Source organism: Castor canadensis, chromosome 8 (assembly GCF_047511655.1).
Source record: "Castor canadensis chromosome 8, mCasCan1.hap1v2, whole genome shotgun sequence".
NCBI classification, from domain to species: Eukaryota; Metazoa; Chordata; class Mammalia; order Rodentia; family Castoridae; genus Castor; species Castor canadensis.
The window spans coordinates 108791797-108801080 of NC_133393.1; the positions used below are offsets into that span (position 1 = coordinate 108791797).

The window sequence follows — 9284 nt, forward strand, 5'->3', positions numbered from 1 at the left end:
ACTAATAATGAAAACCCCTAACATGTTTACCATGTACTCGTCATTGTTAAATACTGTCTATTTTGACTAATTGAATTCTTACAACAGCCTCTGAGGAATGTATTGTTATGCCCTCATTTCAGATGAGGAAATAGGCACACGAGTGTTACTTGGTTGTTTTGTTTGTTTGGTGCTGGGATTGAACCCAGGGCCTCATGTGTGCTAGGTAAGCACTCTACCACTGAGCTACATCTCAGCCCACAAGAGTGTTACTTGTTCAAGCCCTGCAGTCAGTGACTAGCAGAGGCAGAATTTGAATAGCCTGGCTGGTTTTTTGAGTCCAGGCTTACCCATTATGCCATTATGGGTACCGTAGGAAGATACAACAGTGTACCAAACCTGGTATTGCTGGACTAAGGATTCAGAGGAAATCTGTCAGTATAGGATGTGTTAAGCTTAGATTTAAAGACAAGTAGAAGTTAGCCATGTTGGGAATGATGGGCTCCTCAGGCAGAGAGAATCAATACAACCCAGACGTGAGCAAAGGAACACTGAGCATACAGATCTATATGGATTTTGAAAACAATCATATTAAATGAGATTAATGGTTGTAAAGCAGTTAGGTAACTTCATGGCACATAGTGAACACTCAAGTATTAGCTGCTGCTGTTTGCTAGTGATAGTGCTTTCCTATTCAGTTATCATTAAAACACTATTTTACTGCACTCTTATCCTTAGGAATTTTTGACATTTGTGACTCTCCTTTCTCCTATGCTAAATCGCCTTGTGCTACCATAGATAACACTTCAATTCTGTGTCTTTTAGTTTTTGTCCCAACTGTCCATTGAGGGTCTTTTGTGTAGTGGTAGATCCTCATTGCTGACTATATGACTGTTCTTTACACATGTTCCTAAACTCACACACTTTCATCATCCTTTCCAGTTTGCTACATCCAGTCTGCTGGGTTTTAGAAAATTAGATTACAAACCTCATTCAGAGTCAGATCTGAACAAGACAGGCATTTGTAAAAAGTTAGTTCAGGAGCCACATTAACAACCCTTCTAGAGCTTATAAGTTTCCAAAAAAAAAAAAACAGTAAAAAGCCACTTACTTGCCAGGCATGGTGTTGCATACTTGGCACAAAGCCAGCCTCAGCTGTATGGTGAGAGTCTGCTGCACTAAACACAAGTGAGTCTCTATAAATATGGAATTTGGAATTAGGAAATCTATACATCAACTATAAAACAGTAAAGAACTGTCATGAAATAAATCCTGTTTGTCTACTTCGCTGAACTTGATTTTCACCAACTCTCACTGCAAGAGTAAGGAAGCAAACATGTTAATTTTCTGCTATTGGCAACCCTGGTTTAGACATCCATTATACTTAATGATGTAATTCTGCAGTTGTTACAATTTTTGTTACCAATATTGCCATCTTTTTTTTTTTTTTTCGTGGTACGGGGCCTTGAATTCAGGGCCTATACCTTGAGCCACTCTACCAGCCCCTTTTTGCGAAGGGTTTTTTCAAGATAGGGTTTCACAAACTATTTACCCAGGCTGGCTTCAAACCTCCTGATCTCTGCCTCCTGAGTAGCTAGGATTACAGGCATGAGCCACCAGCACCCAGCTCCATCTTTTAATTCTAATCCTAAAGTTGACTTAACCTAATTTTGGAGGGTATGAAACTGGGATTTGAACTGAGGTCTTCCACTTATGAGATAGGTACTCTATCACTTGCCACCACCTGCCCTTCCCCCCAGACCTTTTTCCTTTAGTTATTTTTTGGATAGGGCTCAAGTTATAGTCCAAGACAATCTGGACAGTGATATTTCTATTTATGCTACCCACATAGCTGGTATGACAGGTACATACCACCACACTTGGCTTGTTGGTTGATATGTTCTCATGATCTTTTTGCCCTAGCTTGCCTAGAACCAACACACTCCTTATCTCCACTTCCCGTGTAGCTGAGATTACAGATGTGAGCCACCATGCCTGGCCTTTGATCTAATTTATTTTACTTTTTAATCTTGGGAAGGTAATATATAGAAATTTGCACAAAAGTTGTTTTTTGTTTTTATTTTAATTGGGAGTGGAGTTTGAAATCAGGGTTTCACACTTGGAAAGCAGGTGCTGTTATGCTGGAGCCACACCTCCAGTCTGTGTTTCCTTTTTTTGTATCTAAGAATTTTCACTCACTTTGAAGAGGAAAGCTGCATAGACTTCATCCTTTTGGAATAAAGAGATAAAAATGTCTTTGCTACAAATTGTGGTGCCTTCTAATGAATGACTAGAGCAAGAACCTGTAGTATATTCATTTCTAACACTTTTACACTATTGTCTTTTTTCCTTGGATCTTCAGTGTACTGTTTTCAGCTGATTAATTTTTTTCCATTTGACAGGTCTGAAGAACTGTTGCCCAATTCAACAGTGCCAGCATTCCAACTTTGTTAAACCTACCAACATCTTATATGGACTTTCCTGTGGTGGTACCCTTTAAGAGGCGGATGAAAGCTACTATATCAGTTTGCACATTCTAATCACTTTCCAGTATCACAAGAGAGATTTTTACTTATATAATAGTCCTACAGTATGCAGCTGGTAAAACCAGAGGCTACGTCCAGTATTACTGCTAAGAGACATTCTTCATCCACCAATGTTGTACATGTATGAAAATGGTGTACTGTATACTTTAACACACCCCCATACTTTGTATTGGAGAGTACAATAATGTAAATCCTAAAAAGCACCACTATTTTAGCATAATAAAAGAAAGTCCAAAGAGCTCCTATATAGACTACTTCAGATAACTTGCTTCTTTGATACTTGTAGCTTATTGTAATTTTTTTTTTAAATTCAAGGTCATTATCATTGTATTGTACAAAATAAGCGCTTTGATTAACACAGCTATATAGTTTTTTTAATTTTTCAAAAACCTGTGGAGACAGTGATCTTGTCTTTAAAATATAATAGTCCTTTCAGTATAATGTCTTAGATTAAAGACGTTGCCTTTAATATCTGTTGGGAAGGAAATGTCCAGACTTTTCAAATCTCCTTATATGTTTCCTTTTTTGTTTACATAGGGAACAATGTTTATAGTTGTGTGTACAGTGGGGGTCTACAACAAGAAGTGTATATTTTCAAACAGTTTTTTAATGATTTAACAGTTTTTGTAAATCATTTTCAGGCTTCTGCAGCTGTAGATTCTCACTGTGAATCCCTTGCTTGCTCATGCATAAGTGTATTTGCAATACCAAATATACAGGTTTAGTATTTTTGCCTGTTAGTGATTGTTTCACATGTGTAACGTTTTGGTTGAGATGTTAAATGGTGGACGAGTACTGTGGATGTGAATGTGGGAAGTAATTTTAATCATGTGTAATTTGGTCACAAGGCCTAATTTGCAGTAACTATTGCTGATTTATTTAACAATGCCTTGTTGCTTTGTATGCATTAACGTTTGGGTGTAAAGATTGTGTGTCTATCCAACAGGGAGCCACAGTATTTAAATTGACCAACCTAATGTTACAACTACTTTGAGGTGGCCAAATGTAAACTAAAAGCCTTAATTAAAGTGGTGCAATTTTGTATAACTTAGCATCAGTAGTTCAATAAATTTGGATTGCCATGCAAGGGCTTGCATTATAATTACTTGCCACTTGAATGTGTTTTGTGTAATGTTTTAACAGTGCTAGTAAATAAATATGGGTTTGCCTTCTTTTTAAATGTAAAAGGTGTTATTTTAACAGTGTGGCTTCATAATTTTGACATGGGCAAATCAGACTCAACTGATTAATTACAGGAATGATAAGTGAAAGATGTCAGGGTTTTTTGTTTTCTGGGTTATTTTTGTGTATGTGATATTTGATTATCCACATAACCACCTTCTGATCTTTTCCTTGAAAAAGAATTTTGTAAAGCAGTATTATTTATGAACAGATGCTTTTGGGTAATGTTCAGTAGCTTTTTGGGGTGGTGAAGAAGGAAGAATTGGATTCTATAGTAAGGATTTTTTCAATGTAGAGTGAAGTTACACTTAGAATATTATGGTTATAAAAATCTTTGGATGATAATCAACTGACGTATTACTTTTCTTTTTAGAGAAAGATATATCTTTGACTTTTACCTGCCATAATTAAATTCTTCTGTAAAATTTGTAAAGAACCTCTTAACTCAGATGTCTTCATAGTGTTTACCAGTTACTGGAATAGTAAATTAGTGGTACAGGTATGTGCTAATCTCCTAAATACATGCTATTTGAATGGGACATTAAAGGCATTCATTTTACGACAGAGTCTTAATCCTTACGTATTTAACTCTCAGAGTTCCATGTATTAAAAGGCCTAATGTCCTGTCAGAAGTTCCTACGTTTAGTGATTGAGAGACTTATTTTGGCAACTGGTTTTATGTACAATCATTTAGGAAATAAGCCCCCAAAAGTGGGACATAAAACACTAAAATCACTTGAATTTGTTGTGTTCTGTTGTATCCATTGAGGACACTATCATTAATTCAGGTACCATTAGTAAATACAATCAAGATCAACTAAAACCCGGCCTTTGAGAATTTATACTCTTATTAGGGTTTCTCAGCCTCAGCACTATTGACATTTTTGTGCTGGATAATGTATTGTGATGGCGATCTGTGTATTATAGGAGTTTTAGTAGCACACCTGGACCTTTGCCCACTAGATACTAAAACACCCCACACATTGTCCCAAATCATGACAAAAATGTGTCCAGGCCTTTTCAGGTGGCCTCAAGTTGCATTGATGCAGGGAGGACTTGGAGGGCAACATCAGTCTAGTTGAAAATTGATCTAGTGGGAAAAATGTGGGTTACAGACAAGTATTATGATTATAAGATGAGCAGTTTAGTGTATAAATAAGAATATGAGCTCTGGAACCAGATTTCCAGGGTTTCTAATCCAGCTCTGTTATTTCTAGCAGGTAACCATGAGTATGATAGGTAATAGCACTACTTCATAGACAATAACAAGAGTGAAGTGAATGCCAGTGACATCCTTCAGGTCAAAATTTTTTAATGCTGGTAAGGAGCTGTGATTTTGGGGAAAAGAAATTCTCGTACAGAAATAGAAGCTGCAGCTTACGGATGGAAATTATGTATTAGATGGACTTTTTTTGGTGTTTAGATGGAATGATAGTAAGGTAATCCAGTCAGAAGAGGAATGAGTTCCTATTCATGCCCCCAAGAATAATTGGAGAAACAGTTTTGACTTTCGTGTTGGTTCAATTTTTTTCTTAAATGTAAATATATAATCTTAACCACATATGTACTATAAGGATAGAAAGGTTTTTTAAAATTCCATTTGTAAAATTAAGTTTTTCCCTTTTAAAAATCATTTCATCTTGATGGAGACAACAAACAGAATCAAAACTCATTACAAATAACAGCAATTTTTTCTTTCAGTTTACTTTAATCTGTCTTCATTGAATTTAATCTCCATCTAGTGTTCTTTCTCCTTTTAAATCTTGGAAATGTGAACAGAAGTTTCCATATTTTACAATGAATCTTTCTATTACCTTAGAAATCCTCAAGTGTTTGCAAGTTTGTCTTCCTTAAGCTTTCAGCAAGCCTTAGCCTTGTGATTTATGACTCCAGGTATTTTTTCAGAAACATGTTCTGTAATTTGTTAAAGTGCATCAGTACATCCGGTACTTTATGAATACATAAGAAGTGTAGTACATTGAGAGCAGAACTAAACTTAATGAATGCATTAGTCTGTTGGGGGTACTTGCTGGTGCTGATAGTGCTTGCCAAAACTGGCTGTTAAACCTATTAACTGAACAACTAAGTCTGTAGCCTTGATGTTAGTTTATCTTTAAATTGTAGAAATAAAATTTTATTTTTTATTTAATTGATAAATAAGCCTATTTTAAGTATACCACATATTCTGAATTTGCTTCCTTAAGACATCCCTTTTAGTGGCCTTTAGGATATTAATCTTAGGAATTAAAAGTTTTATTCAAAAGTAGGGCTATCTACCTGATGCTGTGTCTAAGAATCAACAAATGTGTTAATACTGAGTGCCTACCATGTTCCAGGCACTATTCACAGTGCTAGAGATATAACAGAAATGTTCTGCCCACATGGGAGGAGAATAACAATGCTCTATTTGATAACAGACTGTTAAATTTTCACAGAATTTTACATTTGGAGCAATTTATTTGGTTTGGCTTCAAACCAAGATCCTCCTGATCTCTGCATTCTAAGTAGCTAGGATTACAGGCATGAGTCACTGGTGCCTAGCTGCTTTCAAACTTTTTAACATGCTAGGATTGGGGCACAAAACAGTGCGAAAGGGATAAATGATATAATAAACCCAGTCTCTGCTAGAAAGTTGTTTAATGAGTCATTCATAGAAAGTACCAACCTAACTAATTTAATCAATAGAGCAAGTTACTAGTACTAAAAATCTTTTTTTTCTTAAAAATACAGGGACTATTGGATTTATATTCCCACCTATTAAATTTGACTTAACAGGGTAGTGTTAATCTATTAGATTCCCTGAGCAAATCAAGCAGTGATGGGAAGCTACACAACTGCAAAAAACAATAATAGTAATAAGAAGAAGTATCTTTCCATACCAGAAACAGAATACAATCAAGAATCAGATGGTTATGGTATAGATGGGTAGCTCCCCAAGGGGCCCTCTGCTGTACTAAGTAGGAGTAACTATAGCAACGGATTTGACAGCTTATGTTGAAGATAACCCAGGGAGGGGAATGGTAGAGCTAGAGTTCACCCTGCTTGTTTGTAAGCTGTGATTGGTCAGTAAGCACAAAGTAATTTGGGGTAGTAGCTATGGTGAGAGGACTTAGAAGCTGGGACTGAAGGAAAGAGTGAGATGTCTGATGATAACAGATAAGTAAGAGTATATTGAGTAAAATACTTTAATGATTATCTTCTGTAGATAGCCAAATTTGAACAGTTGGCCTTTGAAGTTTATTGACATAACAGGAAGCAGCTGAAACCATGAATGTGAATGAAATTATTTTCATAAGACTTAAGTATGAAGAAAAAAAGGAAAACCTGGTGTAAGTGGGCTTGATGGGAAGAATTGGATTACCAAGAAATGCTATTGTAAACTAGTAGAGAAGGCAGATAGCAGTGCAGCCATTTAGGACACTGCATCTTTGATGGCAAGGAGCAAGTTAATGTTACTCCTCTCCACTTGTCCTTACCCTACAGGCCAGAAATGCTTTCATTCCTTAGGCATGTCATAGTTTATACCTCTGTATACAATGCTGGCAAGGAACTGGTTACTAATCTAAGGAGAGGATAGGACAATTCTGGAAATACTATCCTCTAGTTAGTACCACATCTGTGTGTATCTCTGCAGTAACTAAGTCTGTGCCAGAACCAGCGCTAGCAAACTTGTATTCAAATTCAGCTTCACTGGGGTCACAAGTCAGCTCTCAAATATGTCTCTGCAGTATTTCTCCATACACCTCATGTAAACACTTTTTTTCTCTCATTTTTCTAAAGTATTTTGGTTCTTTATGCAAAATGTTATGGAGATAAATTCTTATCAACTGGGTTTTCATATTGATCTATTTCTATTTTCTAAGGGAAAAATTGTCCTAGTTCAACAATATGTTTCTTAGGGCTGCTGTAACAAATTTGATGATTTAAAGCAGCAGAAATGTCAATAAAATTAGAGATAAGGGCAAAATAGTTTCTGCTGGGTATGGAGGGGGTGGGGAGGAGAGGGAGGGGGCGGAGGAGGTAAGGGAGGGGATGGGGGAAGGGAAATGACCCAAACATTGTATGCATATATGAATTTTAAAAAAAACAGCAGAAATGTACTCAATTCTGGAGGCTAGAAGTCCAAAATCAAAATCTTACTAGGACCGTACCCCTCTAGAGGCCCTAGGAAATGACTTGTTCCTGAGTATTATGTACCACGTCAGTGGGTCCATTCTCTGGCTCCATCTTCACAACTCCTGTGTCTAATACCTCTCTTCTCTCTCTTACAAGGACATTTGTGATGGCATTTACGGCCCACTTGGATAATCTCATCTAAAGACCCTTAATTTACATCCTTAAAGACGACCCCTTTTTTTTTTTTTCCCAAATGATAGTAACATCACAAATTTAGGGATTGGGTTATAGACATATCTTTGGGAGCTATTATCAACCTATCACATAGTGTTTTACTAATTTTACAATAACAAAAGACCAGCATGAATCTACTTCAGGATAACCCAGAACATTCTGAACTGAGTCAGCAGACCTTAGGGTCTCTAGAGAGATCACAGCACCTTGGAAAGCCCTGGAGTTAGAATACTCAGCAAGGGATCTCCTGTGGCAAACCTAGGACCAGGTGAGACATTCCAAATAGTCAGAAGTCCAATCTGGCCTGGTCCACAGTTCCAGAATCAGTATAATAGCCATGGAATGTTGTTAACCATTGATAAACCCAGAATGACTTGCCACTTATATTAGTATACATTCTTTATATAGTTCAGTTTTTTTGATGATGATGACAGAAAGTTCCCTCTCTACTGATTTAGATTTAAGGAGTGGTATAAGTAACAAAGTTTCTTCCTTTGCTTTGCACTTTCAGACACATGTCCAGAGAGTTCTACCTCACCCCCATCTTTAATCAAATGTGGGATCCATATTAGAAGAACAAGTGCATCTGAGACCAAGTAATAGTCTTTATAAGATTTTACTTCTGCACTGATGTGAATGTTTTATTTACTACTTGGGTGTTGTTTGTTTTTGCTTTTAAGAGCTAAGAGGAGGGAGAAGGGGAGGAGGTAGCCCAAATGTATACACAAGTAAGTAAATGTAAAAATCATTTTAAAAAAAAAAAAAAAACCTAAGAGGAAAGGGGGTTGAGGGTGTGGCTCATTGGTAAAGAGTTTGACTATCATACCCAAAACCTTGGGTTTGACCCCAGCTCCACCAAAAAATAAATGAATAAGAGTAATAGACACAAATGATAAAAAGTCACCTGGTGAGCTGGGGGTATTGATCAATGGTAGGACACTTATCTAGCATTCACAAGGCCCTGGGTTTGATCCTCAGCACCACAAAGCAAACAGAAACACCTGGTTGGAATGAAGTATATTGCCTATTTGAGCAAGTTCGGATTAATTCAACCCAAAGAGTTTTGTGGGTTTTTATGTATACCCAACATTAGTGGGGTTTCTGCCTGTATAATCACTTCCTCAAAATAACATCTGGCTGGATGCTGTGACTCGCTCCTAATCAAAGTACTTGGGAGGCTAAGATTCAGAGGATCTCAGTTCAAGGCCAGCTGGGCCAATAGTTGGA

At 36.9% G+C, this 9284-nt stretch overlaps 1 protein-coding gene across 1 annotated transcript in view; it reads left to right on the forward strand.

Annotated features, from left to right (window-relative positions):
- The window catches only part of Rap1b (RAP1B, member of RAS oncogene family), a 39848-nt gene extending 36136 nt beyond the window's left edge, over positions 1–3712 (forward strand). Inside the window, exon 8 of the mRNA XM_074083861.1 lies at positions 2382–3712. The gene's annotated coding sequence lies outside the window, so the exon portion shown is untranslated. The remainder of the gene's footprint in view (positions 1–2381) is intronic.
- Positions 3713–9284: the final 5572 nt, after the last annotated feature.